A 10,129-nucleotide genomic window follows, 5' to 3' on the forward strand; every position below is an offset into this window, starting at 1 on the left:
AGCCCATGGGGAACAGGGGTCAAGGGCCACCTTTTTCTTGACCATCCGACATTCAAAGTGGAGGTGATGTGGTCAGTATCACACTCCGGCCAGCCTCTTACCCCCAGAAGGATTAACCCCTGGTACTCATTTGGAAAGCAGGCTGAGTGGACCTGGGAGCCGTCTGGAAGGATTTAGAGCTACATCACTTGCCCCTACCTGGGATTGAACCCAGGACCTTCCGGTCAGGAGCTGCCACGGCTCCTTACTATTATTGCTACTACTAATTCCTTACACTTATACAGCACTTTTCTGGACAATCCACTCAAACTGCTTTACGGGTAATGGGGACTCCCCTCCACCCCCACCAAAGTGTATCCCCCACCTGGTTGATATGACGGGAGCCATCGTGCGCCAGTACGCTCACTACACATCAGCTTGTGTTTCACTGCTCATTCTGTGACATCCACAGTTGACCTTGTTAACGCCTTTGAAGATTTTCAATACTTGAATCAGGCCCAACCCGGACTGGAGTACTGAATCCTAACCACTTGACGACCATTGGGTCTAATATTCTTGATTTAGCCTAATATCATTTATTGATAGTTTTATCATTAAGCTATCAATAAGGCCTATATATTTATTACCTTATGTATAAGAAAACAACATTTAAGTAAAGCAAAGTATAATTCCCATAAGGGTTTTTCATATTTATTGTAATTGTTAATGCATTATTGAGAAAACAGAAAACTACTGACAAAAATGTGTTTGAATGTGTGAACTACTTATAAATCAAGAGGTTTGACTGAGTGACTGATGTATTGATTGGAGTTATCATCTCTACTTTACTATTCATTCATGCTGTAACAGACTGTCACTCAGAAAATGCTAAAGTTGTTTCAATCCGTCATCCGCATGATGACACAAAATTGTAGCTGCTAATGTGATCAGTATACTGATGAATATGTGTAGATCTCCAGTTGTTATATGGGTTCATACCTGCTTAACACATTAAATCAATGTAGTTGAAGCAAAGTTAACAGGTTTCAGGGGAGACATTACTTTGGTTAAATAAACCTGTTTGGACAATGTTGTGTTGTAGTAGAGGTGGAAACATTGTTTAAATGGAGCACTCCATGTTTGGAAATCTAACTATATTTCACTATTCAGTATCTCACTGTAAAAGATTGTACAAGTGCTGGGAGGAAAGGAGGATTTTAAATTTGTTAAGAGCTAGGGTCAAAATTTCCTTACATGAAATTAATTTATGTTCACAGTGATCATGTTTTTAAACCAAATTGCTTGATTATACAGCATAAATAGTAACTTGGACTTCACTGTCCCAATACTGACTTTCTTAATAGACTATTGTCACAATTATACTATACATATCCGGTTAATATGCTGAAAATGCTGTAAATTTTATTTTCGAACATGTTTTAGCCATCACGTCGTTTAGCAAAGTCTCAAAACGTTTACAAAGCTTCTGAAGTTACCCTTATAGACACTAGGTATTAAAAGAGGCTGCATAAAAGCAAACTCAAGGGACTTGCACAGCAGCAATCTATTGAATACTACAGAACATTACCATGTGGAAAGTCAAAGTGACCTACTGTATGGTGAAAGATTATCGAACCCCATCAACAATAGTGATCCCTATAATTCTGTAGCACTCTGAACTGGCTTAAGAACTGATTTAAGTTTCTTTCTCATTCAGTTAACAATTTGATTTTTTAGTGACAGGAGCATTATACAATTAAGTACTGACCATGCAAATGTAACATTATTATGACTAAGGAAAGACAATGCAGTTTGACTCATTAAATAGTCAGTTAATTTTCCCTTTTGCCATTATTTGTAATTAGTATAGCATACTGTATACCTGCAGAGCCCATAAATAAGCTAGTTTTTAGATCAAAAGTAAACTATCAAAGTCATTTTATAATAGAACCAAACTTTTGTGCTCTTTTAAAGGTCTTAACCAGGAATTTGTGAATTTTAGATTGGACTTTTGTAAAGTTACAAATACATAACAATCATCATTTTGAACGTACTGCACCTGTATAAGGGAGAGACAGAAAATTACTTTTCGCTATATTTGAGCCCTCCTTCTTAAGCCAACGGTTTTTAGCATCCTTAACTGAAAGTGGAGATTTATCCAACTCAAGGTCAATAGTTATTGTTTATGGAAAACAAAAGGATAAATGTGATGTCATGTCTAGACAAAATGCAAATTAATGTGGAAGAAATCTTTGCATGAATTCTGTGGCTATAAAATAAATCTCTACCACTAAAAATTAATCTGAATTAGCTCTAATCCACAATTATTCAGCTGATTAAATGTGGCTATAGCTAGCTGCAGGGAGCTAGGCGTCCATCTGTGATTATTAGAATTCGCCTCGGCACAACTTGATCGGTGGGCCAGTGTTAAGTTATGTACCACAAAGCTGTTACAGATACTGCCTGTACAGAATACAGTATATACATCCAACCACCTGAAAGGTACCGTAGCTCTGAATTTAGGCTGCTTTTCAGCAAATCTAGCATAAACACTACTGCACTCATTTAAATGTAAGAATATGTAAGGTTTAATCAAAATCTTTTTGGCTAAAAAAGATGGAAATACTGTATAGCTGTCAACTACAATGTAAATACATACCGTATCACAGTAGTTTACAATGCATAACATTGCACATATTTTTGTTTTGTAATCAGCAAGAAATATGCTTAACATCTCAGAGGATATCGGTATAAGTATCAGTGTACAAAGCAATGCAAAGCCTTAGTAAGCTTTTTTATAGTCTAAAACAAGGCCAATGAGGGAACCCAGTTAAAAAAAGTCTAGAATTTTGCCTCTTGCTGTAGTCTAATGCTTAATCAGATAATTGACTTCCACCAATGATTTTGAAATGAAATTGCTTCTAACAATGTTTCTGTAAATATAGAAGTGTACTGAATATTACACATAAAGTAAATGAATACAAAATGTTTTATTGTTGAATGTAAAACTACTGTATAACATTTGTATGATAACATAATAAAAAGCGAATAAAACTTACTTTACTATATAAAGACGAGATGCAAATGTCTCTTAAACATGTAAACATTTAAGAGTATTCTGTATTTGCATACAGGTTATTCACAGATGTATCTGTGAACTATAAATGTTATGCTTATTGAATACTTATCCTAGCAATATGTAGTTAAGAAACTGCATTGAATACATTTAATGTACAGTAAATGGTAAACAAATTAACTGGCACATCATATTATAAATACTGTATTATTACAAGTTGAATATTAAATATGAGAAACACGTACTGTACAAATGAATTTATTCTATAATATAAATTGTATTTATCTTGTTATAGGTTTATTTCAGAGAGTGATTTATCACACCACTGCCATTACAGTGGTTTTAGGAGAGAATATAACACAGGTGGTTGTCAAATTAGTTCTGGTTACACATTCCAGGAACAGTAGGAATAAAAACACTCCAAAAAGATATGGCATATGTAGTGGACAGCAGGAATCATCAAGTGTAACAAATGAGCAAAATTTGGCTACACATTTTTCTGCTTCACCTATTTGCTGGTCACAAAAGCCATGTCATCATCAGCAAAATGAAGAGAGAAAGTTTGAAAGGGGTTGGAGCTTTTTTAATTAATGTGCTGCTGACTAAAATCAGAGAAGTTGATATTGCAAAACCCAGTAAAGTACATTTTTATTATCCACTCAGTTAAGAATATTAATACAGTAAGTTTTTCTGTGACATAAAAATAAACCTTCGTAGGATTTCTGTATTTTTTTCTGACATTAACAGTATGACAGGCTTGAACGTGACGTCATGCATTTAATTAATTGAACCCAGTTAATTATGAGAGATCAGGTGTTGTTTTTTCTTGGGGAACAACATCCAGCCCCTGTAGCTTCTCCTCTGGAGACAGGTCTGTAATGACATGTGCATAGTAAGCCGAGCATTATACTGCATATTATATATTAATAATAAAAGTGCCTCATCAAAGTGCTACAGGTTGAAATAAACAAAGCAGATAATACACCATAAACAATTAGTAAAATGTTTTACATTTAAATTTTAAATTCTAGGTATAACACATTTCTCCCTACATATTTGTTAGTTGTTAGATTCGTACCTCTAACTCTAATGTTAAATAATAGCATATTTATATATTGTCCTAACAAAAAAAAATAGAGAAAAACTCTAACAGAAGTTCAGTTCAAAATATTGAAGCACTGATTCTTCTAGATGTTCATGGATACCTACAGAGATATAGTTAAACTCAAACAACAATAGATGATGCTCTTCAGTGTGTTTGTTTTGGCCTGAATTGTACTTACTCGTCATGGTTCCTTCATCTATCAGCCACTGACCTTATATCTTTAACGCTGTCTGAACTGAACGATTAGCCAGGTCTGCTTTTGCCATCAGTGATTTACACAATGTTTCGATTCTGGGGCCTTCTTCGGATGTCAAGAGACTAATAATTATGTCTCTTGTGAAGTTACCTACAACTAATTTCTTTTCCCATAGCACACCACACTTAGGAAAGGCCCTGTGGAACATATAGTACCATTCTCTAATATTTTGTTAGGGCAGTGCACACGTATTATGTATACTGTATGTATATATTTAAAACACATCAAATTAGTGCTGGATCCCGTTGCTATATTGTTTTATTCTAATGCCTCTCAGTATGCAGTACTATTTATCTGAAGAAAATGTTCTCTTATGTTGAAGTATTTTTTTGTGTATTGCACAGAACACAAAAGAGAAGTTAAAGGATATTCACAAAAACTCAAATCATTTAAGTCAGGTGATGTATTTTATTTTCTAATATGAACTGTACTTATTTGTCTGTTGTTATTTGACTATTTTTATACTCTAGATGTTATTTACATTGTATTTCCTTGGTTACCCCTACAGCTATGCACCCAGTAATCTAAATATGTTTTATATACTATGATTAAAAAACAGCTTTTGCAAGAAATTTGTTAAGCAAATCCCCACACAGAAACAAACATAAAAGATACTAATGTGGTTATGCTCACTATAGGGAAGTGTAATCAATGCAATCAATATGGTCTGTATTTTTGTTCTGTGCAGTTTATTCTTTGTTTTCTTATTTTTCTCAAACTGTACTTTAAATTCCCATAAAGGTTATGCTTGGGTTTAATATGATAATATGTTGTATTTAAACATTTTAATCTTAAGGTGCAGTATAACCTCTAAATGGACGCCCCACACATTGCACTCACAGCCATAGCTGTCATTACAGAGGACTGTGTTTGGTATGAGTCCCTAACTGTTTCTGACAGGCAGCAGCTCATTAAGGGACAGTCATTTTGTTTCAGTGTCTATCAGCTCTCAGGGACGCACCAAGATGAATAGGCCCAAAACAATACCCCCATTTGTCAGAACATCAGCTTTCTCAATACATGATGAGACAGTAAAGCCCAGCCACATTCACTGACACAAAGACATAATTAATCAAATGGGCAAATGGTACAAGAAATTGCTCCTGTACATTCTGTACTGGTCTCAGGTTTCCATAGAAACGATGGCTTTTGCATCAGAGCTAAAGGCCACTCCATCCAATTGTGTATGGAGAGCAATTGATGCCTTAAGGCATAATTTCATCTGTGTGGCTTAAATAACTTTAAACTATGTTTCATCACTCACCTTCACAATAGCAATAGTACATAGTATTATTAAATCAATTAAAGTACTGTAAAAATATGTACATACTGGGGCACAAATACACATACAGTATGCACAGACAGAATCATCTGTCCATGTCTAGCTGTCAATCTGTGATGTTGTGCCATTCTGTGTTTAATTTCCCCAGTATTGTGTACAGTATTCTTTATCGTGTAACATGTTTCATATATTCAAGTGTTTTCTTTCAAAATGTTGACAAAACATAAATGTTTTTCTCTTATTTTGTGTGCATGGCTGTGATAAAAATCCATATTATATTTTCAGTCCATGTCAGTGGTACATAGAAAATCTGCAACCGCAAGTCTGCATAAATTCACCCTGGGTCTTAAACTCTGTGTGATTGGCAGATTTGTCACCAACAATGGCAGTTCTTAGAAAGAATAGAAACATTACAAGAAATACACTGCTGTGATTTTTAAAAAGGTGAATCAACATCTACACCTAAATGCATTTTATATTGAGTTTAACCCCACAAAGATTCAGAACATATGAACAAAAAAAACGTTTTATTCCTTTAAAAATCATATGACTACTTCAATGTTTACTATCTTAATATGCCCACACTCCTCCCCTCCCAAAAAAATCCTTTGGCATCTCTAACTAAATAAATAGAATGTCTGCTTCTTCAAGAATGAATGAATAATAGAAACTTCACCCTCAAAAAAATCATTCTTATGCAAAAAATACTAAGATGAAACTAATTCAACTAGAGTTTAGACAGATACAAAAAGCAGACTCCATAGCCAACACTAGTAGTGTTCTGGTTCACAGGTCCCTTTACACACGCAGAAAAAAAGTCACTTGACATTAAGCAGCACTTCCTATTATCTCTAAAATTTGCACTAACAAGGAAAATAATTTTCAATTTATTTAAGACAGTATTGATTATGTAATTGTCCGATTTATTGTTTTTAGTTCAGTTAAAACAAAGAAAAAAATATTAAATAGTACAATATTAAGAAAAAGTCCAATAAACATTTCCATTTTTAGTGTGTTCCATGAAATTATATGATCAGACAAAATAAATACAAATGCTACTGATTTTTCTGGAGCACCCCAACATTAATTTGTATAATAGTCAGAATTATTATTTAGCCATAACACAAAACTGCATGTACTGAATGGTAATAAAATAAAATATAGTCACTATTCTTATTACTAATAGTAATAGTAATAATCACTATTACACTTCCATAATCCATAATATCCAAAGCATCCATAATGACTCTTAATACTCATAATTTTAATCTTCTTTCTTAACCAGTATAACATAAGCAATTTGTTCCAAATTGTTTTTCAGAATTAATCTCAGACTAGGGAAATAAAATAACAATATTCACAATTCATCTCAGTATGATAAACAGATCTAAGAACACTCCCTCTTCTGAGGATGACAGTTATGTAGGCTCTACCGTTTACATAACCAAATCTTAACATAATGTTAACCAAAACATATCATGTACAATAAATGAGACATTTCTGCTGTAAAATAGGATGTGTATAATCAAATGTATCCTGCACATCACCTATCATTCAATGATTTAAATAATGTATTGTTGTTAACAGATATGGACTGTCTTTGAAAGGTTTTAATCTAGAAGTGGGATTATATAATGTTTCAGCCCTTTTGTCAGGGCTGATCAGTTTATGATCATATTGTTGAATTGTACAGTACTTCAAAAGCAATCTGCTTCTAGCAAGGGGCCTATTCATTTTTCTATTACTTAAAGAATACTTGAGGGGGAGGTGAGAGAAATGTTACATTGTGTTGTTTTGTATTGTTTTCTTAAAGTTTTTCTTTTTGAAAAAATAATTTACATAAAAATGTGTTCACAAAAAATGGCGTTTTGTTTTCATCCAGCTGAGAGATGGTCTCCTAGTGTTATGTTTCCAAGGACTGAAAGCAGCTTTGTGCAGCTGGAAAAAAGTGCACATAATGCAAATGTGCATTAATGCCAGTAAAGTCAAAGACCTTAATATTAATGGATACACATATAAAAGCATGTTTATGGGTTTTTTTTTGTCCCAAGAGGTTCTAGTCATGCAAAGGAGATTTGACCAATAGTATTTTTCCCCTCCATTATACTCATAGGTCCAGACATGTAATTATAATGATACCTCTCTATGTTAGTGATACTGTAAACACAATAGATATTTTAATAGTATGTGGCCTTACAAGTGTGGGTTGCAGTTGATATATTTCTGCTAAAGCTATTGAACTTATTTCTAAATGGTTTAAGGGTGCTGGCCTAGTTCTACTTGTGACTCAGTTTTTGCAAGAAGACATCATGATCAGTTTGAAGATCCATGTAGCATCTTAGGTACTCTGGATTCATCTATCTTTGCATAGGAATTAATGTAGCTTTTTGATTATATATTTTAATATATAAATATTTTCTCTTGACTTATGAGAACAGAGAAAGCTACAGTAACACAGAGGACCACATCTCTTGATGTTAGTTTGAACCAGAATAGTTTCAAGAAAGTTATTAGAATGTCTAAGGCTAAGAGATGATCGTATTGCCTACTACTTAATTATGTTATCTAAAAGTATACCATATATTATTTAACATCTGATATGAGAATGTATGGAACTACATAAAAACCAGGAAACATAATACTGGCAAAATTAAGAGTCCGTACAAATGAGGCCAGTGGGTCAACTGCTGTTTTAGGGTCAGCAGATTTTGGCACTAAAGGGTACATGCCACGTGTATGAAACAAATATTGTTATTCCATGAATTCATTGGAATTCCTTTTATTTGTTAAAACATATAATTACAAAATAAAAACAGTAATGATGCATGGGAAATAATCTTGAGTAATGAGTGTATAGTTGGAGGTGTTCTTTGAAGATGGTGTTAATGGTGATTTTAAATGATTAATTTGGAAGGAATACACCAATTTTATTAATAATCCATAATATGTAAATTATAATATCAAAACAACAAGTTTTGATTAAAGAACTGCCATTTTGTCCCCTAGAGGCCACACCAATGAATTATAAGGATGCAAAACTTTAATATTCCATTATCTCCTTCTGTCACTGTGGATACAATTGTCTCATATGAAATGACCCTATCTGTGGAATTCTTCTTTATCCCACTTAAAGGGATTATACAGTACATTTAACCATATGTTTCAGAGGAAAGTGTGGCAAATACATGCAAAAGTAGAAAATAGTATTTGTCGCATGTGTAAAAAATATATCCAACTGGTGACACATTTGCAAGTCTCAAGAGCTCTTTGTAAATGCTGAAAGTAGATAACGATTGACCTTGATTTACTTTGTCTTGCTAATTCTTGCATCTTATCTGATCTTGGAATTATTTTATAAAGCTTTGGAAACTTTATGGGTAAGACACTAAACTGGGTTACATCTCATTTTCTAGAACAACAGCTTCTTCATTTAATTGGAAAAAATGTTCCATCATTTTTTTTTTTACTTTTCTTCCTCCAGACACTAAAACAGAGTTAAAGAGTGTAAAAGCTCCTATTCCAAATGTGAGAAATTGCAAAAGGGGAAATTAGAACATATATCATAGTAGTTATTAAAAAGCTCAGGGGAAGGAAAGAGCAGATGCATCTTCAATTTAGATTTAAGAACTTCAAGAAGACAGGCACAAGAAAATTAGCAGGAAATTGTAGATTCAAAAAGGTGAAGGCCCTGACAGGTTATAAAATTGTGATAGTTTTGAAAATGATTCAAAACTTGACAGCTTGCTTGTGTCTGTGAGACAGGTGTGGAGTAACATGTTAATTCTGCTTGAAACATGCATAACTTCCTGTTATTTGTGCTATTACTCAGTTTGTCGGTAAAGTGTGATGAGAGTATTGTTACTTACTAGTGGAATTAGCATTATTATTTAAAATAAGCTTTCCAACACTGGTCCTGGAGAGCCCCAGTTAAACCAATCTTATAGGCTACCTGCTTCTAAAGATAGCTTCTAAGATGTCTCTACATTGTTGATTTATTAAACAAGTAATCTGTTTAAAAGTGGGAGCTCTGATCACTGAGGGCTGAAGAGTACTCAGAGTTTGGTCCCAAATTATCTCTACTGTACTTTGCTTAATTTCACAAACAACCCACTGAAGAGACCACAGGACTTTTATAAATTTGGTTTAATGGTTTAACGGTGATCTCCATTATGGTGAATTATTTGCCAATGGGTTGGAGCTCTTTAAGGAGAAGAGATGGAGACCTCTGATCTTCAGAGTTTGAGGATTCACACAGGGCTCCTTTTTGGTTTTTAGTTCTTTCAGCATTAACACCCACAAACCAAAGAAGACAAACAATGACAAATGACTAATCCAAGAACAGACAAATTACACAGTCAAAATGTTAAGGTACACATCCAGCTTTTCAGGTGCACTCTTCTTCATCTGAGAAAAAGATGGTATAGAAAAACA

This window comes from Lepisosteus oculatus, chromosome 3, assembly GCF_040954835.1.
Source record: "Lepisosteus oculatus isolate fLepOcu1 chromosome 3, fLepOcu1.hap2, whole genome shotgun sequence".
Lineage (NCBI taxonomy): Eukaryota > Metazoa > Chordata > Actinopteri > Semionotiformes > Lepisosteidae > Lepisosteus > Lepisosteus oculatus.